This window comes from Heloderma suspectum, chromosome 5 (genome assembly GCF_057233095.1).
Source record: "Heloderma suspectum isolate Gila_16-S chromosome 5, 16-S_ref, whole genome shotgun sequence".
NCBI classification, from domain to species: domain Eukaryota; kingdom Metazoa; phylum Chordata; class Lepidosauria; order Squamata; family Helodermatidae; genus Heloderma; species Heloderma suspectum.
In genome coordinates this window covers 34,859,404-34,883,743 of record NC_139462.1, presented here as the reverse complement: position 1 = coordinate 34,883,743, position 24,340 = coordinate 34,859,404, and the positions used below count along the sequence as shown (strand labels likewise).

Below are 24,340 nucleotides of genomic sequence, written 5' to 3'. Positions count from 1 at the left end.
CCAATCAAACCCCTAGACTGCCACGTTTCATGCCATTAAAATTAAATAAGGGGCGGGCAACATACAACCCGTGGGCCTCCTGTGGCCCTCCTTGGCCATTTGGCAGGAGAGGGGCTGCCATAAGTGAATCTGCTGCGGCAGCAAAAACTAGCGCAATTTGAACAGCAAACAAGGCATGTAGTGAGAGCTCATCATCTTTGCTTGCAAGATCACTGCTTTTTTTGCCCCTACCACACAATTTTGGCAGTGCCAGTGGGGGTGATGTATGCCAAAGTAGGATATGCAGCCCCCCAACCCCTGGAAGTTGTCCACCTTTGCATTAAATACATCTTCCCACTTTGATCCTGGTGAGCATGAGGCCAAAACTTGATGTCATGGAGAATGCACGGCTGTTATGCTGCAGGGATGGGAAATTCAGTGTACTGATGTCACGTCTTCCTCGCTAGTAATACAATAGCTAGTAATACAACATGGAAGATGCACAGGGCTCCTGCTTTCGGTAATACAAAATGGAACAGTAATACAAAATGCAAGACAAACAGGGCTTTAGTAATACAAAATGGAAGACACACAGGGCTGCAGCATGCATTAATTCCCAGAATGCTCTATTTCCAGCCCAAGCAACCCATTCCCCATTTACACTTAGAATTGAACTTGCAGCTCAGCTAGAATAAAACCACTATGATATGAGATCTTGGTCTCCAGTCCTCTATGAGCTTCAGACTCAAAAATGCTCTGATGAAAGCGCTCTCAAAGGCCTTGGTTAAAATGATGGCCCCATTTATCAGTCTCACTTCTGTCCATGACTTTAATGAAGTCCTATTTCTCCCAGACTGAGCATGTACTGCCTTTTGCATAATGCATGGGACGAAATGCTTGAGTGACAGGTCTCCCCCTCATTTCTCTCCAACACCGAAACGCCTCCAATTTCAGAAGCAGTATTAAAACCTTTCTGTTTGTACATGTATTCAATGGCTGGCTGGAGCGTACCGTGTGCCTGTTCTGGAGTGATGCAATTTAAATGTATAGTGCCTGTCTCCTTCTCATCCTCTTTTAATTAAAATACTCTTTGCAGCTGCAAGTTTCTGAGAGAGGGCAGAATATAAGCATACATAAATAAAAGCTGAGGGGGGGTCTATATTGGATATATCTGAGTTCCCAGCTTCTCTGCAGAGCTCACAGAGAGGAATTGTGCCCCATCAGGGTTCCTGAAGCCCAACAGATTGTGGCAGGGAGAGTGGAGAAGGAAGGGATCTTCCCACTACCTCCCTGTCCTTATGGCCGTGTAGGTGGAACTATATAAGACAGTTGGAATGCAAACTGGAGGAATATTCAGTGACACAGGCAATTCACAGATTGCTGGAAAAGCTAACTGGGCAGTGTCTCAGCACAACCAGGAAGTGAGTCAGTTCAGCAGCGAAACAAAAAGAGCCAAGAGAGAGGAGACAAGAGGAGTTTAGGCAGGTTTGCCTAAAAAATAAAAAAAAAATGTTAATTTTATGTAACACCTGACTGGCTACTAATGGGTGGGAAACAGTGTAGGCTGGTGGCTCTAGTTTCAGTGGGGCTAAAAATCCATTCTGGGTTTCAGTCAGAACCAACCAAACCTGTATAGAAGCTATCCAAGGTGCTGAACCCCACCCCCAGAATTGGTTCGACACCCTGGATAGCTCCTTTGGAGTTCTGATTGGTTCTGACTGAAACCCGGAATGGATTTACAGCCCCACAGAAATCGGAGCCACCAGCATCCACTGGTAGGAACATAGGAAGCGGCCTCATCCTGAGTCAGACTGTTGGTCCATCTAGCCCAGTATTTTCTGCACTGCCTGGCAGCAGCTCTCCAGGGTTTCAGGCAGGCGTTTTTCCTGCCCCACCTGGAGATGCCGGGGATCAAACTTGGGACCTTCTGCATGTAAAGCAGGTGCTCTACCACTCACCCACAACTTCCCACAGCCCCACAGTCTGTGGCATAAGCCACTATCATCACCACAATGCAGAGCAGTTCATGGAAACTGTGGCTTCACCTCTTCCTCAAGGCACCAGCAGCAACAGCAGTAGGAGGAATAAAGGTAGAGGGCTTCCCCTTCTCCAAACACCCCACAGTCTGTGAACGTGCCCTCACAGCAAGGCAAGCAAGGAGAGAGGGCCGGTCGAGTGCTCCAGGCTGTATTCCCTATGTTGCAGCTGTCTCTGCAGCTTTGATAAAGGACCATGTGATGGGAGGAGTGGACAGAATTTGACTGACTGTAACTTTTCCTGCAAAATTAATTCTACCCTAGTTAGTGAGATTACTGGACCATCTAGCACCTCATGCAAAAAGTTTGTCTCTCTCCAGTTTCATTATTCTGGAGCTATATGAGCAGAAATTCCCCTCATGTTTAAGCTGCCTAGAGAGCAATCTTAGGGTCCCTCGGCAAGCATCCCAGGGACCATAGGATAGTTCAGATTCCGCCCCCCCCCCCAAGTCAGGGACAGTGCTCTGACCTCAGAAGGAGGAGTTGGAGATCTGACCCCCTGACCCGGATCCCTGGCAGCTGGCGCAGAGAGAACTGCACTGGCTTCCTCGAAGAGGAGGAAAAGGGGGTGTTTGGAGGGGGAGAGACCAGAGAGGTCAGGATACAATTTATCCTGAGCCTCCTCCTTCCCTCCACCTCCAAAGTGCTCCCACTAGCAAAAAAAATCAAAGAATGGAGGACGGATAGACAAAGATCACCTCCACCGCTCCTCCCGCCCTGTCAGCTTCAGCCAAGCAGGTCATAGGAATCTCGGAAGCCTCTGAGTTCGGGGGCTTCCAAGCAGTGAGGGTGCAGTTCATAGGATTGCACCCTAAATGCTATTGATTCCAATGGCATTTAAATAGCTTAACTTTAAAGATAAAGAACCCTAAAAGGGTGAGTTGGGGCCTTGGATTCATACCTCAACAATTAGCAGCTGGATGGCAGAATGAGGTCACCTGACCACAGTCTTCCCACTGTACCATGTTTCTATTTAAATTATACCAATTCTTTAAAAACAATTGCATGTATACATATAAATTAGCATCCACAATGTTGTCATTTTGGGGTGAAGCATTTCCTCTGTTTTGGTGATGAGCAAGTCACCACCCTAACTGCAGCCTTCTGGTGCCTAAGAGCAGACAAATGTGACATTTGACTGACAGGAATCAACTTGGGTAACTGGCCCTCAAAGCTAGCGGAACTGCAATGATAACAAAAAATATTAAAAGTTGGAACCCATCTCCAAAAACCTAAGCTTGACTCACAAGGTTAAAGTCAAATATACAAATTTGAAATGCATTTGAATGCGAAAATTCAGTTGCAGCATCCACATGCAACATAACGTTTGCTAATCAGGGAGACTGTCAGTGATGGTAACATTAGGAGAACTGACATTTGTCAGATAGATCTGACATCATGCTTAATATGTAATCACTAGAATTAATATATGGTGAATATATCATTCAGGAGTGCCATGTTTGGGTCATTAGCATTAGCTTGAACTAGTGGAAATGGGAACGTCATGTACCGTACCACCGTTAAAATGTTTCTTGCTGTCTTCAGCTTATAAGATAAATATTACAATGAAACAAAAGCCAGACAAATTCTTTACAAGGCAATTTTCTGGGTTATTTCCACCAGCTCCTTTTCTGTTAGAAAAAGACCTACTCCTGCTAAGGATTTGCCAGTGGTATGATTGTAATGATAAAGAGAGAAATCACTCGCTGTGACACATGCTGTTTGCGGAGAGCAACTGCAGAAGAAAATTTATCTGAAAGCAAACTCGGAACAAAGAACGCTCTTCTTCTCACATTTGGAAAGGCAGGATAGCCACATTTGATAGTGAAATGAATGCGATACAGATGCTAGCATAGTTTGAGAGCCACGAAATGGAAAACTGGCATCACTGTCAGTTGCTAAATAAGCAGCCCAAATCTGTCCCTCTGCTAAGAATCAGACAATGAAGGAATTCTGTGTCAAAGATTTTAAAACAAATTTATATTTTTGTTAGAAGAATATAGCTGCTAGTTAGGAATGTATGAGAAATTTGTTTCAGTTCATTTTTGATGAGGATTTACCCAGTTCACACCTCCCAGATTGAAGACGGACTTGGATTCAATCTGTGGTCAAAGTCTGTACATTTCTGAGCTTGGAATGTGATTTGTGGACCAAAAAAAATTGCATTAGACAGCATGCGTACATCTGAAAAATGCACATGAAAAAATGTGTAGTTTTGAAAAATGTGCATAAATACACTTTAATCCATGGGAGAAGAATACATACATTTCAAAGATGCACACAACTGATGCATACGTTTGGAAAAATATTCATAAAAACATGCAGAGATTTTCATGTGAAAAGCAAAAAAACGAAGTTCACAATCTGATACAGACTCAAATTGGAACAAGCTCTGAGATGGAATTCAGAGAACTTCAGCAAGCTCGCATTTTGCTGATTCACACATCTGTAATGGTACTAGTGATAGATGAATCTACCATCTTCAATTTCTCTCAGTTTCTCATTCTTTCAGTATTAAGTTCGGTTTGTTCCAAACATTGGGGTTTTTTTAAGGTTTGCATGAAAACCTGTACAAATGTGTACATTTTGGACCAATTTTGCCTAATATAATCTAATTTTTGCAAGTACATTTCCTAATATAATGCATTTAATGTATTTTGTACCAATACACATATTTTTGTGTGCTCTTTCCCCTAATCTACACATTTTTGTATGCATTTTTTCATTTGAGCACTGCACAATTTAGAGAATTTATCTAAGGATAACTCTGTTTCGTGCACTGTTTCAAAAGTGTGACATTAGGTAAGTTTCACATTAAAATGCAAACAGAACTAATCCCCGCCCCCCAATCTCTAGCTGGTAAGGTTTTCAAGACCTGTTAGCTATGGAATCCTCTTTTCCCACACCTGACTCTTCACTGTGTACTCAGATTTCTTGTTTGTCTTAGGGTGCACCCTTTTGGGGATGGCCATAAGCCTCCAAATTCGGTGGCTTACAGCCAGCCAATGCAGAGTGGGAGGAGCAGCAGAGGCGGTCTTCGCCTCAGCGCTTCTCCCACTCTGCATTTCAGCCAGACAGGCTTTTCCATCGAACTGAGACATCGAAGCTTGGGGGATTCCTCATAACCCAGCCTCCCCCATACCCACCCCACCCATGGGAACACCCCCTGTACCTTCCCTCCAAGGTCGCAATTCTTTCCATGCCGGCTGTGAGGAGGAGGGGCAGGGAGTTCGGATTTTTGGGCCTGAGGTCAGAGCACTGACTCCAACTTCAGACCCAGGAATCCGAACTATCCTGTGACCCACCAGATGTTGTCAAGAACAGCGGTCCCCAACCTTTTTGGCACCAGGGACCGGTCTCATGGAAGACAATTTTTCCATGGACCGGGGGGGATGGCTTCACTGGTGGACTTCCGGCCGCTGGGACGCAAATGGCGTCTGCATAGTGGACGCCATTTGCGTCCCTATTCTTTGCAGTAATCGGCTACATAAAGATTTACGTAGCCTATTACTTGAAGAACAGGGATGCAAATGGCGTCCGCTAAGCGGACGCCATTTGCGTCCAAGCAGCCAGAAGTCCACCAGCAGCTGGAGCCAGCTGGCAGCTCCGCAGACTTGTCGCGGAGCCGGCCAGGGCCAGCGAGGATTCCGGGGGGGGGGGGACGGATCGCCTCCCCACCCCCGTGGACCCAAGGTAAGGGGGTTTTGCACACCCCTACTGCGGCCTGGTTGCTAACAGGCCATGGACCGGTACCTGTCCGTGGCCCGGGGGTTGGGGACCCCTGGTCTAGAAGACATAAGATTGCTCTCTTACCTGCTTAAAAAGCAATTCAACAATTGAACCAATTGCCAAGAAAGAAAGTGAGCTCTCCGTCACTGGAAGTTCTCAAGCAGAGACCAGACAACCATCCAGTGGGGATGCTGTAGCAATGGATTTCCTGCATCAAGCAACAGCTTGGACTAGATGGACAAGACCCCTCTCCAACTCTATGATTCTATGCATCTGTCACAAGAAGAACCATACAGATTAACACAAAAATACAAAACAAAGCACATAACACATCTAATTCACAAAATATCAAGAATACTAGAATACCTAGAAACCACGCTAAAAGACACTGATATTACCAATGTGGTATAGTGGTGAGAGTGCTGGACTGGGAGCCAGGAGATCTGGGTTCTAGTCCCCGCTCAGCCATGGAAGCTCACTGGGTGACTTTGGGCCTGTCACAGACTCTCGGCCCAACCTACCTCACAGAGTTGTTGTTGTGAGGATAAAATGGACAGGAGGAGGATAACGTAAGCCGCCTTGGATTCCTTGCAAGAGGAAAAAAGGCGGGATATAAATGCAATAAATAAATAAATAAAAATACTCCAGATCTTCGATCCCAAAAGGGCCAGTATCACTATTTCAGTTACATTGCTTTTTTAGCATTGATATGCTACTTTATCTGCTAAAAGGCCATCATGGCAGTGTATGACCCTTTCAAACAATAAAAACAAGAACACGGCTCCCTGCCTTTTTGGACTTCCCTTCAGGGCGTGGCTATGGGGACTATCGTGATGAGCGCCTATACTTCAAAATTTACCGCTACACCATTGGCATGGGGTTAAATGATATCAGCAAAAGAAAAGTAAGCTTCCCCAGTTATGTGTATGGGAAGCAAAACACACTAGATGTCTTCAAATTCAACAGTTATTTATTATAACTTACATAAACAACCATTGCCCTTGGTAACTAGTACAGTTATATAGGATTATCCTGGCCTCTCAGAAGATTAAGCAGGCCAGCTAGTCCTAGTGACTTCTAAAAGTGAAAGCATTTCTTCCTATTCCTTTCACATGGCCTGCTAACACTGAGGCCTTCTGGACTTACTTCTTAAAGAGGCAGTACGCAACACCCAGAATGTTCTCCAACAATGCTGTTTATAAGTTCCACCTACCTCTCTCCCTCTTTACTTTTCACATAGTGAACTTAGCTGGCGTTTGTGGGGAGGGACCATTTGTAAGCGGTCACTCAGTTGGTTCCTTTTATGGCCTGGTCTTCAGATTAGTTTATTGTTCCTTTTTCCTGTAATAAGCCACAACTATCCTTTTATGTGAATGAATGGTATTTTGCATGCTATTTAGCATGCAATTAGCCAAATGCACAGGGGGCCATGTGGTTCTGCATTTGGTTATGAAGAAATACACAGTGGCACTATAAGTAAGACACGATGTGCTGAGGTAAAGCCTGAAAGCACAAATTATCTGGAACGGTGGCTAATCCTTATTAATCAACAGAAGCCTGTGAACAATTCATGTAAGGCCCTTTTTAAGGCATGAGAAACTTTGCCAAGTGAATGGCAGCTAAGAGTGGAACAGGCCTGCTGTTGTGAAGCCACCCCCAGTACTATTTTAGGTGGAGCATGGCAAAAAAGATCTTTGGGATTGTATAGAATGCAGGGGAAACATTTTTCTTTGTTGATATAATTTAAATCCAGTTACCATATCCTCATAGATCAGTCATCCAGGTGTTTTGGACTTCAACTCCCATCAGCCCTAGGTGTATGACTATTTGCCAGGAATGCTGGGCGTTTTAGTCTAACCCATTTGGAGGGTAGCAGTTTGGGAAAAGCTGCCATAGATTGTGGACAAGTTATGTTCCCAGATCCATTCCTCTGATATTTCCATTCGCTAGTAGCAACTATGTAGCTCTGTGAGCCACCTAGGCCAGGGATGGTCAGAAAGTAGATCTCCAAATATTTTGGATTTCAACTCCCAGAAGCCCTTGCCAGCATGGCCAGTGGTCAGGAATGCTGGGAGTTGAAGTCCAAAGCATTTGGACATCTACTTTCTGCCCACTCCTGGCCTAGCAACACAGATGCTGTAGCGTGGTTGAAGCAGGTGTGGAACTGATCAGTGCCTCAGAGACAAACAACAAGGAACCTCATATAACCCCAATGATGATGATGATGACAACAACAACAACAACGGCGGCAGCAGCAGCATTTAGACAGATCACCTAACTCCAAGCAATGCTATGATGCATCAAATCACCATGGGATGTGTAGAATGTTGCAGAAGAAAATAAACTACTGTAGGACATCCTAACTGAAAATCTTTGCTTATGACTAGCCAGCATCTTGTGGATGTTGTGATGGCCACCAGCTTAGATGGCTTTGAATGGGGTCAAATAGATTCATGGAGGATAGGTCTATCAATGGCCATTAGCTATGATAGCAAAATGGAACCTCTAGTGCTCATAGGCAGTATGCTTCTCAATGTCATGGAATTATAGACTTGGAAAGGACCTCAAAGATCATCTAGTCCAACCCTCTGCTGATACAGGACATCCACTGCTTTAGCACCCCTGACAGGTGGCCATCCAGCATCTCCTTAAAAACCTCTAATGAAGGAAAGTCCACCACCTTTTAAGGCAGTCGGTCCCACTCTTGTACAACTTGTACCATCAGGAAGTTCTTCCTAATACTTAATCTGAATCCTTTTTCTTATCACTTTAACTCATTGGTTCAGGTCCTGTCCTCCAGATCAAGAAAAAACAAATTTGTTCCATCATCTATACAACGGCCTTTCAAATATCTGAAGGTGGCTTTCAGGTCTCCCCTTAATCATCTCTTCTCCAGGCCAGACTTAGTCTCCAGACTTAATCATCCTTGCTGCCTCCTCTGGACACATTCCAGTTTGCCGATATCCTTCTTAAACTGAAGTGCCCAGAACTGAACATGGTAGGCCAGGTGAGGTCCAACCAAAGAAGAATAGAGCAGTACTGTTACTTCAGTTGCTGAGAGGCAAACAGGGAAAGGGCTGTTGTGTGCATACTCTGCTTGTGGGTTTCCCTGAGGCATCTGTTTGGCCACTCTGGGAAACAGGATGCTGAACTAGATGGACCTTTGGTCTGATCCAGCAAGACTTTTCTTATAAGATGGGAGGGGTTGTAGCTCAGTGGTAGAGCACATACTTTGCATGTAGAAGGTCCCAGGTCCAATATCCAGCATCTTCAAATAGGGCTAGGAAAGAATCCTGCTCAAAACTGCCTGGAGAACCGCCGCCAGTCAGTGTCAACAGTACTGGGCTAGATGGACCAATGGTCTGACAAGGTATAAGGCAGTTTTCTATGTTCCTAAGATATTATTTTTTATTACATTTGTATCCTGCCCCGCCCCCGCCCCCCCGCCCCCCATAGCCAAAGCTCTCTGGGCGGTTTACAAAAGTTAAAACATTAAAATACAATAGACAAAGTTTAAAAACCATTTACATAAAAACATATGGACAAACAACATATAACTAAAACAACTTTGAACTAAGAACAGTTTTTTAAAATCCAACAATAAAATTAAAAACCTTCAACGAGGTCAGCAGGCGCATTTCAACCGGCAGGTCATTCCACAACTGAGGGGTGGCAAAGGTGCTCTTGCGTGTGGCTGCCAATCTCACAGTAGGCAGCCACAGCAGAGAGCCCTCAGAGGACCTTAGGTGGCAGACTGGGCCGTAGGGGAGAAGGCGCTGCCTAGTATTGCTGCCACTACTATAACCATTCTTCATAACCAGTCTTCTGGGAACCTGGATGACAGACAGTGAACACATTGTGGCTTGCCATCTTCCTATGGGCTAAGGATTCTTCCCATCTGGCTATCTATTTATTGATTTGATTTGTACCCCACCCTTCTACCAAGAAAAATGGCACCATAAAGAAATGGCATCATAAATAAAACTTGATCAAAATAATAAAACTAATGCATTAAAACACAATGAAAAACATAAGAATAACAGAATAAAAACAACATCCAACTCAGCAGACCTGCTTACATGCCAAAGGCCTGTTTGAATAAAACCGTCTTTGCCTGCTGGCAGAAGGACAGCAGAGAGGGAGCGAACCCAGCCTCCCTTGAAAGGGAGTTCCACAGCCTGGGAGCTGCCACCGAGAAGGCCCTCTTTCATGTTGCCACCAAATGGACTTCTGAAGATGGCAGGCTCGAAAGAAGGATCCTCTCCTCTCCTTAGGATCTTAAGACCCAGGCAGGATCATATGGGAGAAGGCAGTCTTTCAGGTAGCCTGGTCCCAAGCCATATAGGCCTTTATAGGTCATAACCAGCACTTTGAATTCTGCCCAGAAACAGACAGGCAGCCAGTGAAGCTGTTGTAACAAGGGAGTCATGTGCTCCCTGTAACCAGCCCGAGTCAACAGTCTGGCCACAGCATTCTGGACCAGCTGAAGTTTCTGAACAGTTTTTGAAGGCAGCCCCACATAGTTTTTTTTTAACATGAACTAATTAGCAAGTTAGCAGCATAATTAGGCACTGTCCTACAGTTATGAGAGCAAGGAACTTCCCAGTACCACACGGTCATTTCTGTATTTTAAGCAAGAAGAAATTTTTAAAGGAAAGTACATAATGACTGAAACCCATTAGACATTTCTGGATTCAGTCTAAGGTTTACAAAAGTTACCCCCTCAGTAAATGATCAGTGGTGCTGTCGACATTTATCAAATGCTTAGCAGTGTTTTGTAGCCCTTGGACTGTGCACACCCCAATGTTCTGGGTGCAGCATGATTTTCATGCTGGCAGTAGAGGAGAACTATAACAGAACCTGGGTTTTCTCACTTAACTTCCTATCTAGCACAGGGCAAGGATGTCTAACTATTCCCCCTCTGTGTTTCTCATTCCAAGGATCTGAAAAGAGAGAGAGCATTTTTCAGAAATCTCATTTGTATTCTCATTGCCATCTCCAATTTGAATTAAGCTTGTTAACTCCTCCATTCCTGCAACTGCACGCCACTTGCTCCACTAACAAAGGCAATGAATCATATTTCCTTGTACATTTACCACTTCTAACAAAATAGCAATTTATTAAATTTCCACCATGCGTGGGATAAAGTGCCATTGATGTATAACTTGCTAATGAATGGATTTTAAGAATAGAAATGGAGATGTGATCCCATACAACATTTCCTGTTGGTTTATCCAAACTAAATTACATCTGCCAAATAAAAGAGGACAAAGCAGAAGAGACTGGATGGATTTTGCCTTCATATTTATTCCATATTCCAAATAAATGAGAATCTTGTGTCAGATGAGTGCAATCTTTTCAGTGTTGGACTGTAGTGGCATTGTCAATGAAACTGGTGGATTTTTTTGGTTCCATTAAATGGTATGCTAAACTCCTATTAGAAGAAGAAAAAAATGAGAGTATTGCGTATCAATTTTAACAGTTGCTTCATATAGCCAGTGGCCCCCATGAAATCATCTTTGGTAAGTCCAAGGTAGGGTAGCCACTTACACCTTTCTAAAGAGAGAGAGAGAGAAAAGAAGACATAATTACTTTAATTTGAGTAGAACTAGAGTACATCTCACCATGGTGCGTAAGACCGTGACCAGAATACTTGTGTGCCTCGCTCAGTCGGCTGCCCACATCCTAGCCGTTGAGGGCAATTTCAGGGCTCCTGCTCTCTCCCTTTTTATGGTTCTTTATCTTTAAACCGGACTTGGGCTGACAGCCCTTCCAATATAAGACTGTCCTCTGTGAAGAAGGACACATAGGCACCCTAGTCCCAACCCTCTCTATGCTTCTGTGGTACTGTATTTCATATGGTTGGTGCGGATTAGGATTTCTCTGTTAGGTTTCATTCATTTCGTAGTATGTTGGCGTCTAATTTATTTATTTAAAATATTTCTTGGCCACCTTTCACAGCTGAAGCCCTCCCAAGGCGGCTTACAGTAGTACAATTCATAAAAGCAGTTAAAATATTAAAAGCAATAAAAACATAAACACAATAAAATAGCAATAAAACCAACAATAAAAGTCAACAATAAAACCAGCAACAGCAACAATAACAGCAACAACAGCAGTCGTATCAAGAGAAGGCCATGGTAAAATAATGTTTTCAAGGCTTTCTTAAAAGCCTACAAACATGGAGCATGGCGGACCTCCAATGGCAACTTGTTCCCAAGGTGTGGGGCCATTGCAGAAAAGGCCCTCTTACATATGGTCACCCACCTAACTGCTTTCACAAGTGGGAAAATGAGAAAGGCCTCTTTCTGATCTGAAAGTACAGGCAGGCTGATATGGGTGAAGGCGGTCCTTCTAGTAACTTAAGGCTTTAAAGGTCAAAACCAGCACATTAAAGCAGGCTTGGAAACATGCCGGGAACCAGTGCAGCTGGCGCAGTGTAGGCATTATATGAATGAATTGGTTTGCCCCCACCAATATTTGGGTGGCCGCATTCTGCACAAACTGGAGTTTCTGAACCGTCTTCAAGGGCAGCCCCACATATAGTGCATTACAGTAGTCCAGCCTGGACATGATTAGTGCATGGATAACTGAGGCAAGGTCCATCCTCTCCAGATAGGGCCGCAGTTGGCGTACCAGCCTAAGCTGGTAAAATGCACTCCTGGACACTGTAGCCACCTGGGCTTCCCCAGTTAGCTCAGAGTCCAGGAGGACTCCCAGACTCCCAGATTTTCCTTCCCCTCTCCCTCTGGGTCGCGGTGCGTATTGTGCCCAAAGGAAGGAGAGCACAGAAACAGCTGGAGTGATCAGTGGTGAGGAGGTGAGCCCACTCAAAGAGGGTGACCCACTGAGGGCATCCTATGAAGGTTCCTCTGAAACCTGGAGCTGGCATTGTCCCACGTTTGCCTCATAACGTGTGGTTCCTCCCTTAATTTCTAGTTAAATCTCTTTTAATTTTCAAGAATCTATGTTTTAAGACTTCAGTGTTTCCAGTCCAACTTCTCCAAGAACCTGCTCCAGAACTAGAACTGGCTTCCTTTCTTTCGTATTAGTCTTTCTGTGTGAGAGGTTAAAACATTTATGGTGCAATCCTATGCATGTCTGCTCAGAAGTGAGCCCCACTGAGTTCAATGGGGCTTACTCTGAGGTAAGGAATGCAGAACGTCTTTCAGCCAAGGACTGAATTCTATTTTGGAGAAGCTTTGGGGGCCTCATTCCAGTGGTGGGAGGGGCAGAAGGGAGTGGGCCAGAGGCAAATGGGGTGGAGCCAGGTCCAGCCCAAGACATTTTGCTGCCTGAGGAGAAGGACAAGATGGCGCCCTCTCACATTCCATATACACAAGCTGACTGGACTGATCACTGAATCTTTCTTCAACACTGGCAATGGGACAGCATCCTCCACCAGAGAGCAGCAGGCGAACTTAGGGGGTGCAGGGCAGGCCATGTGGCCCACGGCTCTCTCCTCCTACACCTTGCTGCCACCTCCCAGCATCTGCTGCCTGGGGTGATTGCTTCACCCAGCCTAATGGTAGGGCCGGCCCTGGGTGGAACTGAAGTACCAACAATCCTGGCATATTTTAACTTAAAGCTCTTATTGCCAGTAAAGATTCTAAAGAATCTTTGCATTCACACCTCAGCCTGATCATTCCCTGCACTTTTTGTATACTGGGAAAAAAGGAAAGGTTCCTCTTGTGCAAGCACCGAGTCATTACTGACCCCTAAGGGGACGCCGTTTTTCTTTGACGTTTTCGTGGCAGACTATAGCGGGGTGGTTTGCCATCGCCTTCCCCAGTCCTAACTACCTTTCCCCCAGCAAGCTGGGTACTCATTTTACCGGGCTCGGAAGGATGGAGGGCTGAGTCGACCTGAGCCGGCTACCCGAGACCCAGCTTCCGCTGGGATCGAACTCAGGTCGTGGGGAGAGTTTCTGTTGCGTTACTGCCGCCTGCACTTTGTAATTCACCAATCTCATGTCAACATTCAAAAAATGGCCAAAGTTAGAGAAAGGGAATCCATCGCAACAATCATGTCACGGCAGACTGTAAATGTAGCAGTGGAAGCCTGTTCACCAGTACTCCTTCATGGACATTATTTTCAAATCAGAGAAGATATGTGGTTCTTACTTTTTAGGCTTCACAAGCATTCTGTATTTTATTTGGTACATCAATTCCCATTTCTGCACTAAGTTTACTGAGGCTATAAAAAGTCAATAGCTACTTCAAAGGTCAAAGGAACAGTTTATCTTTGGGGCGATCTGAAAAGATTAAAGCTTTGCAATTTGGTTTCAACATTCTTTTCAGATAAATATCTCTTTGATGATATAATAGCTCGCTCAGCATTTGTTTGTTGTTACTTTCGCTAGTGATCAGACTAAAGAACAGAGAATCCTGTTGCTTTATTCACAGAATAGAGCAGGAGTGCAGAGCCTCAGGCCTAGAGGCCAAATCCAGCCCTCTGGGATTCCCAGCCTGGCCTTCTGGGGGTCCCCAGAATGCCATGCCCCTTTCCCATGGCCCCATCCCCTTTCCCCTGACCATCAATCATTTGGTGCTTTCCAAGTTTTTGTGAAGCTTTTTACCTATTCAAAAAGGTTGAAATGCCTCTCCTAAGACTTGGCTACTGGCAGTAAGACCTTTAAAGCACAACCCTATCGATTGTACCCTCAGTGATCATAAGCCCCTGAACTCGGGGCTTACGATCATCCTATGCAGGGTGGGAGGAACAGCGGAGCCAATCTTCACCTCTCCACCCTCCCGCCTTGCATTTTTGCTAGATGGGCTTCTTTTTGTTTCAGATGGGGAAGAAGGAGGCTGGCAGAGGCTCAGGCTAACTCATATCCTGGCCCCTTCGGTCTCCTCCTCTCTCCACACACTGAAAGCCCCCCTTTTCCCCTCTCTGAGGTCGAATTCCCTACCTTGGAAGCCAGCCGGCGCAGTTCGCCCCTCCAAGATCGGAGATCTGTCTCCGACCTCAGAGGAGTGTATCTGAACTATCCTATGGCCCCTCAGACACTGTCTAGGGGCCATAAGATTGCTCCTCCAGCTCAAATATTCTGGTAATTTTGGCTGTCCCTTTTGCCTTTGGTCCCACCCACCACTGGAATGCAGCTCCCCGAGAACCTCTCTGAAATGTAGTTTGGCCCTTGAGTTGAAAGAGGTTCAACACCCCTGGTCTAGGAGAATGTAGCAAAGAACCGTGCTGTGCCATGCCGTGTAATGGTTGTGGGATCCTCTCTCTAGACAGATTTACCTGTTGCCTGTTCTTTTGTCTTTTCATCTCCAGACAGAGACCATTTTATTTTCCCATGCTTTTAGCCTTTGGATTCTGCTGGTCACTCTGTCTAAGCTATTTTGAAATCTGCTCTTTTAATGCTACTTTTGAGTCTTTATGTGTTATAAATATTTGTAATGTTAAATGTTGCGCTGTGTGTGTGTGTGTGTGTGTGTGTATAAAAATGTACACTGTCTTTGGAATTTTGTTTGAAGGTGGTTTAAAAATGTCTAAAATAAATAACAATGTGAACATTTTGCAATGAAGAACAATTGAAGGGCCCTTAATATCTACTGAGTGCAGAATTTGGCACTCCAATCCTTTTGAGTGTCTCTCTTTCACACTCGCCTAGTGAACTTCATGGCTGGGGCGGGATTTGAACTTCCCCACACCTCAGCAAACGCTCTAAGCACTACACCACACTGACCTTGCTCTTGTTCCTTGCTTCATGACTACTCTCTGGCTCCAGATTACATTTGGATTCTGCCTGTTGGGTGAGCTGTTGCCAGTTTGGACCTGCTAGGACTGGACAGGGATAGTTTCAAATAAATAACATCAATACAAACATCCTAGAGGCAGGGCAGGGGAAATGGTGCAGAAGTACATTTACACACAGAATGGTGCATTGACATACTTTGCATTTTTAATCTGATGTCAGATCAAAAACGTATCTGCTCATTCGTTCGGGAAAGTCACTCTGGGGAAAGTGTTCCAAGAGCTGCAGTGAAACAATTTTGTCTTATCACCTAAAGCTTGATCATTCTGATTGATGAGGCCATATGTCTGCCAGCTCAATGCAAGGAACAACCCATCCCATTGGTAACAGGGGTAATGGAGTGCAGAAATGCAATTTGTCATGAAAATTATGATATGATTTATGACAAAATAATGATAATTTCCAGTAGCGCTAGGCATTGCTTTTCAGTCCACTAAAGATGACATACTGTAGACAGACAACTCAGCACTTCTGAAACTTGAGTCACAGACAAGATTTTTAAAAGACATGATGTAATCAAGACTGGGCATAGAATGAGACCTGGAGTGCATGTTCATCCCTGAATTCTGGAGATGAGCTGAAACAAGGACAACATTTGGACCAAAGATGGCCACTTATGCATCACCAAAAGAGAGAGAGAGAGAATGTATCACCAAAAAAGAGAACAAAAGGGGAGACAGATATGCATAAAATGTGCATATGCTAATTTATATGAACATATATACATAGAGTGGCCATGTATCAACTTTTACAGAGGACACTCCTCTATTTGAAGAGTTCCAGAGGATCATCCTCTGTTCGAAGACATCCTCGCTTTGAAGGACTGTCTTGTCGAATTCTTGTTTAAAGATAAAGAACCATAATATCGGCACACATCAACAGTTAGCACCAGACTGAACAGGCAGGCACACAGGGCACCTGGTCTCGGTCTTCCACACTATGATGAGATGTACTGTATTTCTAGTTAAATTATAATTAATTCTAAATGTGCTTCTATACATATACATTAGCATATGCAAATCTACCATTACAACTGCTTAACGTTCACTATTACCATATTGAATTATTTTTTTTATTTATTTCTATACTGCCCAATAGCCAATATCCTCTGGGCGGTTCGCAACAATTCACAAATAAATGCAAAACTACAACATTATAAACATTATAATACAACATTATAATAAAACATGGTCTAAAAAAAATTAAGGTACAAAATTTAAAACCATTAAATAGCTAAAAACAATTTCAGGACACAATTTCAATAACAGACCTGATCAAGACTGCTGACATAAGTGTCCCATCATACACCATTAAATGCCATTAAATATTCACTGTCTCCAACTCACTAGGACTGGTGACAGCATTTCTTGATGTTGAGACAATTGAGACTTTATCAAACATCATCATACAGTTATCAGCCACTGGTAAATATGCATCTGTTAGGTCTTGTACATTTGTTTTCAAGGCAATTTTCACAATTTTAGTACTATTTCAGACTCTACCAGGACTTAGGCTGTATTGTTCTTGCTGTCATTTTGCCTGTTAATGTGTGTGGTACTGTAGTGTCTGCATAACTTGCTGCATCTTAGAGTGAGGTGAGATATCAAGGACCACTCTTAATTGGCTTAGCTGGAAGTCGGACCAACCGCCATGTGGCTTCTCCCCTCCACTGGAGCAGCTGGGCAACGTTAGATCCTGGACTGAATGGTCTTACAGGGGGTCCCTTTAGATGGCCATGTGTATTACTTCAGTTGTGAAGTAGACATGTAACATTTCTCACACACACACACACACACACATCTGAATTCCATGCTTTACAACTGCTTCTACATTCCTGGTATTTTAGAGTAAAAACAAAAGACAGCTTGTGAAACCTGATTAAAAAATAATAATACTCTGTGCATGTGCAGTTTTACAGACTAAACGCACTTAAATTGTAGCATCACAATGACTACATAAATGGAGCTTGCATCTGTTGCCCTAATCACATTTACTTGGGAATAAGGGTGATTTTTAATAGAAAGGTATAATATAAGATTAAAACAATGAAATGAGCATCTGTAGCCATGTGCATGCCCACCTGGCCACCTAGTGACTATAAAATATTTCTAAAAATAAGGATACTGCAACAACCAACGTCACCCCTTGTGGACTGGTGTGCCCATGCCGGCCCGGTTTGTGATGCCAGGACTGTTCGTTGCTGCCCCCTACATCTGCTGTTCTTTGGTCAGTCATCTGGGGGCCTCTTAGGCTACAGGACCCTGTACCTTGACTTCCCACCCAGAACTCTCTCCTTCAGTTTCCATTCCACCCGGTCAGCTACATAAATGTAGTAGAAAGAAAGACAGTAAGAAAGGAAATTATATGAAAGGCTTCTTTTAAGAATTTTTATTTATCTATTCATTATTATATGTACATCCTGCCTTTTCTCCACTTGCAAGGCAGCTTACATGGCCCTCCTCCTCCTCTCCTGACCCATCCTGACCTGGCTGAGAGTCAGTGAGTGGCCCAAAGTCACCCAGTGAGCTTCATTGCTGAATGGGGACTAGAACCCAGATCTCCCGAGTCCCAGTCCAACACTCTAACCACTACACCACACTGGCTCTGGGTGGCATTTCAACATTTTGTCCATTGGTTTGCAATTATGAAAGTATTTCGGATGAATTTATATGTAATAGCATCACACAGCCCTGGTATTTTCCCTTCCATCTGTCATCTTGACCTGTTTTTTTTTGGGGGGGGGTCGTCACCAACAACACCCCTGATCCACTCACCCCCATAAGGGGTGGCCAGTGAAGTGGAGCAGGGGTGGGGAAAGTAATAATGGGATGCCACAATGTTTAGTAATGTAAAGGATGTGACCCGGGCAGAGCGGAGGAAAATGTGACATGGGGGCACTGCTTTTGTGAGCAGTCACCCATTATCTGTAATGTCCAGTTCTGCCCTAAAGGAATAACTTGTTTTCGCTCAATCAGTGGGTACCATTATGTTTCCATCATCTCTTTTATGGTTTTGCGGCTTTGATCGGAAGCAGATATCAATGATGGGAAAGCAGGTTATCCATGAACAAAAGCTAAATATTTTCTCTGAGAATATGCTGCCTATGCTTTCAGGGGAAATACAATGTTCTTGTTGGTAGAAAATGTGTTAAATAGAGAAATGCACACTGTTAATGTGGTAATGGCAGAAGCATTTTGGAATATGAGATCCAGTGGTTATTTATGGAGCTAAAGAAGCACTGAATAAAAGCAGTAGCATTATTTCTGCGACAAGACACCCTCAGAGCCAATTTAGCACCTCTGCAAGCCTTGAGAGAGCTAAACATCTTCCAGCCTCAACCTTGGCCTAGAGAGAGCTAACTCATCATGGAAGTCAACTCTTCTACTACACCACCTCCCCAGCTCAATAAATCTCTCTCTTATCACTGAAACCTCCACTAATCCCCAGGAAACCATGCTTGCTTTGGTCCTCATCAATCTCCACAAGTTGGACCGCCAGCTCTTGCTCTCCCACTCCGTTTTATATAACAGGCTCTGTGGCTTGGACTCACTCCTTGACCCTGGCATCCCACCCATCCTCATTTCTGGAACACTATCATCTTCAGGTAGGGCACCAGCAGGTGGATCAGAACCTCTCATACTCCTATCAAGGCTCAGGCTCCCAATCCTCCAAATATCTAGCTGTGAAGCCATAATTTAACATGTGCTACTTTGAAAATCCTTGCATGAGAATGAATTAAAACAAACCATAGCCATTGCAAGACTGGATTTAAAATCAAAACAATGGAGGAGGCCCTAATGGCTGGGAAGGGTTAGGATGAACAATTATAGCCCAGATATATTTGAGTGTGGATGTTTTCATGACCACTTCATGTTTGCCTATCAGAACATATTAATGGTACAGCTCGAGGACGTGGACAAGGTGCTTGGACAGGTTCGTGCAACCACTTCCATATTGGATTCTTGCCCCTCTTGGCTAATAAAAACTAGCAGGGAGAGAACAGCCGGCTGGGTCTAGGGAGGTGATTAATGCCTCCTTGCAAGAGGGAGTGGTCCCAGGACATGTAAAAGAGGGGGTGGTGAGACCACTCCTGAAGAAATCTTCCCTAGACCCAGAAAACCTTATTAATTATAGGCCAGTAGCAAATGTTCCATTCCTGGGCAAGGTCCTTGAGCAAGTAGTTGCCAACCAGCTCCAAGCACTCTTGGATGAGACTGATTATCTGGATCCATTTCAGTTGGGGTTCCAGCCAGGTTTTGGCACAGAAACAGCCTTGGTCGCCCTGTATAATTACCTAAGTGAGGAGAAAGACAGGGAAAACATGACCCTGTTGATTCTACTTGATCTCTCGGCAGTTTTCAATACCATTTGAAGATGGTTCAGAAGCTGCAGCTCGTGCAAAATGCAGTGGCCAGATCGATAACGGGGATCAGAAGGTCCAATCATATAAGACCAACTCTGGCCCATTTGCACTGGCTGCCTGTATGCTTCCAAGCTCAATTCAAGGTGCTGGTTTTAACCTATATAGCCCTACACAGCTTGGGACCTCAATACCTGACAGAACACTTCACCTGAAATGAATTTACCCATATGCTACATTCAGCATCTAAGGCCCTCCTCCGCGTGCCTCCTCCAAGGGAAGCTTGGAAGGCAGCAACGAGGGAGATGGCCTTCTCAGTGTTGGGCCCCCATCTGTGGAAGAAGCTCCCTGATGAAGTCCGCCTAGCACCAACATTATTATCTTTTCGGTGCCAGGTTAAGGCGTATCTCTTTTCCCAAGCATTTGGCAGCACATGAGATTTAATCGGTCCTGGATGTGTCTTTAGCTATGTCTGACAGTTCAAAGTTGTTTTTAGTTATATGTTGTTTGTGTATATTGTCTGTGTGCTTTTATGTAAATGGCTTTTAAACTTTTCATATTATATTTAATGTTTTAACTTTTGTAAACCACCCAGAGAGCTTCGGCTGTGGGGCAGTATAGAAATGTAACATCATCTGATCCCAGTGTCTTCAGTGATGGTGGAGTGGTAAATGTCGAAGTGGCAGTCCCCATCACCATGCCCCCAAGGAGAGTCCAAATATTCAGGCAGCTGCATTGATCTATATCAATAAACCAGTTCTAGAACCGTTTACCAGGAGCAGGTCTTTTGTAAAGCTAATGGGTCTTAGTTGCCCATTCAAGGCCAGGCTACCCCAAAATACTTTGCCTTGCAAGAGGGAACAAAATATTGTTGTTGGGAAAATTCATTTCCTCCCCCCCCTGCCCCCCCAGCTACTGTGAGGATTGCAGCTAAGCTCAGACGGAACAGGGGATCATAAGAGGGGTGGCAGATGACATTAGCATCCCTGCTAGAGAAATCCAAATAAGGCTGAATTCCCACAAATCCAACCAGCGGGGTCTGCCGTGGACTGGCTCCCCTTACCTCTGCACCCACCAAACTCTGCACAGGATGGCTTCCAGGTTTTAAAAAGACGCAGTCTGCAAATGGCGGCTGCCATTCACAGACCTTGGGGAAATCATGGCTGTAAATTGCATATTTTACGCCATTTGCAGCCATAAAGCACTTACATCTATGTAAACTGGAACCATAAAAGTGCTTTTACAACTGTAATTTATTGAGATGTAAATGCTTTATGGCCACAAATGGCTTAAATATGCAATTTACGGCCGTAATTTTCCCAAGGTCCGTGAATGGCAGCCACCATTCATGGCTCTTGCCCTTTTAAAACTGGAAAGACATCCTGTGAAATCTGGTGGGTGTGCGCAGGGCTCTGGGGAAATCCAGTTCGGCCAAGTGGACCAGATTTTCCTATTGCAACCCTCCCCCCAGAATGGACTTGGGGAGGGGAGGGGTTGCCCATCTGTAATCCCTGCCAATAAAAAAGTGCCGCTGCTGCATCCCAGGGAGCCCTGACTCCATTACACCACTGGTCTCCAGGGTCTCAACTGGCGCAGGGAGAAGTGTCTGTGCACCAGCCAAGTTGGGTGTCTCCTTAGTGCACGGCGTGCTGTCCCTATGGGGTTTCAGAATCACGTTGGATAGTCCTCTCCTGCAGAGTAGGCAGGGCCTGGAGGGGGGGGGCATGGGAGAAAACCAGACCAGAACCCCTGGTGGGCCAGAACAGGTATGCAAGCTGGGGGGTTGACAACCCTGTCATAGATCACATACATCAACATCCCTCTTTCCCCCCGTGGCTGGAAATGGGGCAGTGACATCCAGTGGAGTCTGGTGGCTCAGATGTAACGGGGCAGTATTTCAATCAGAACCAGCCAGAACCCTGAAGGAACTGTTCAAGGTGCTGAACCCCATCCACAAAACCCAGAGTGGATGCACACACACCCCGTTGACATTGGAGTCACCCGCCTCCACTGATGACCTCACTCAAGGGATTGGATTTGCCCCAGTGCCCTTCAGTTGCTGGTGTCCTGCCTTTGATGTTCACAGAGAACTTAAACATCGTAACAATAATCTGAACAGATGCAGTCTTTATTCTTGGGTTTCTCGATACCAACTCCAGTATTTGGTAGAGGGGTATCTTTTGTTAGTTCTGTTACACTTAGCAAGCATGACAGAAGCAGAACACTAAGTGTGCAGTGACACAGAGCAGGCAGGTTGCAGCTCTGAGAAAACATTTTTTGGAGAGGCTCAAATAGCAGTTATTAAAAGCCTTCCATCATACTACATAAGGTGCAAATGGATAAGGCCCACAGGAAAACCAAGACATGAGCAAACCCATTTTTAATGTTGAGAGTCATGACTTTGTGGCTCCTTTACTACCAGGCATCATCCAGAGAGAGAGAGGAGAGCACAAAGATTTGTGACATTTTAAACCCTTTTACAGTCCCATGGGCCAAAGGCAAAAATAAGTTCCTCCAAAACATAGGAAAAGTTTTTTTTTCTGCTGAGGGCCACATTCCCTCAGAGGTAATCTGTCAGGGGGTGCATGCCACCAGTGGTCTGGACCAAATTGAGTGGTGGGCAGAGACAGAATCAAAGAGCTCTCTCGCTCGCTCTTTCTGCCACCCTATTTTTTTCTTTCATGTTCTTCCTCCCTCCTTCTCCCCACACAGCCTGTTGATGGGGGAAGGGTCAGATTGCTGTTGCCAGAGGTCTAAACTGATAGCTTGTAGAAGATTTAAAATTAGACTGAGGGCCCCGGGTTACTCAGGCCTGCTCCAAACGATGCCCATGGCCACATCCCGGCATCCTCCACTCCTAGAAACATCTCTAACCACTGGGGAAGAACGAGATTGCACTTGCAGTCAGCCCACAGCATCTTATGTTAGTGTTTCTTCTGGTGCCCATCTTTTTTTAAAACAACAACAACTCTAGGTCTTGCATCAAAGAAAACCATAATTTTGTCTTCCTATTCATTACATAATAACCCAGAGCTTTCCTCTCATAGCCATACTCTGTTCCCTCGAGAGCCTTTGGACACTGAATTCCATATTCTCTTTATGATAATTGCATTTGAAGCAGAGGAAAGGAATGAAGTTAAGAGGTCCCAATCAATTTAAGCATTCTCAAGAGGGGGCAGTTTGTTGCTTCATGAATCAAGCTGGCTATTTTATTCATCCATTCATTCACTCACTGACTTTATATCTGGCTTTTCAACCAAGTCATCCCCAAAGTGGCTAGACAGGATGTTTAAAAATTTAAAAATCCATTTTAAATTAAAACAATACGCACATAAGAAGGATCAGACCAAAGGCTTATGTAGTCCAGCATTTTGTTAGCACAGTGGTCAACCAGATGCCTGTGGAAAACTCACAACAGGACATGAGTACAATAGCACCCTCCTGCTAAAGTTCCCTAGCAAAGGATATACTGTGGCATACTACCTCTGATATTGGAGGTAATATGTAGCCATTATTACAAGTAACCTTTGATAGCCTTATCCTCCATGAATGTGACTAATCCCCCTTTAAAGCCATCCAAGTTGGTGACCATCACTACATCTTGTGGTAGTGAATTCCATAACTGAACAATGCACTGTATGAAATTATCTTTCTTTTATCTGCCCTGAATCTCCTGCCAGTCAACTTCATGGGATGACCCTGAGTTCTAGTATTAGGAGAGAGGGAGGAAAACTTATCTGTATTCACTTTTTCCTCACCATGAATAATTGTATACATCTGGATCATGTCCCCCCATTACTTGCCTTTTTCCTAAACTAAAAGCACTAGCTGTTGTGACCTTTCCTCATAGGGGAGTTGCTCCAGTCCATCCATCATTTTCGTTGCCCATTTCTACATCTTAACACTACAATATCCTTTTTTAGGTGCGGTGACCAAAACTGTAACACAGTATTCCAAGTGTTGTTGCACCATAGATTCTGGGCCCCACACTTTAAGAAGGATGCAGACAAACTGGAAAAGGTTCAGAGCAGGGCAATGAAGATAATCAGGGGACTGGAAACAAAGCCCTATGAGGAGAGACTGAAAGAACTGGGCATGTTTAGCCTTGAGAAGAGAAGACTGAGGGGAGATATGCTAGCGCTGTTCAAGTACTTGAAAGGTTGTCACAGAGAGGAAGGCCAGAATCTCTTCTCGATCATCCCAGAGTGCAGGACATGGAATAACAAATTCCAGCTGAACATCAGGAAAAACTTCCTGACTGTTAGAGCAATACGACAATGGAACCAATTACTTAGGGAGGTGGTGGGCTCTCCCACACTGGAGGCATTCAAGATGAAGGTGGACAACCGTGTCAGGGATGCTTTGCCTGGGATTCCTGCATTGAGCAAGAGGTTGGACTCAATGGTCTTATAGGCCCCTTCCAACTCTACTATTCTATGATTCTGTGATTTGTAGAAAGGCATTAATATA

General features: G+C 44.5%; 1 protein-coding gene across 1 annotated transcript in view; it reads left to right on the top strand.

Moving 5' to 3' along the window:
• Nucleotides 1-24,340, top strand: part of TACR3 (tachykinin receptor 3) — a 69,333-nt gene that overhangs the window by 32,515 nt on the left and 12,478 nt on the right. The window lies entirely within an intron of this gene.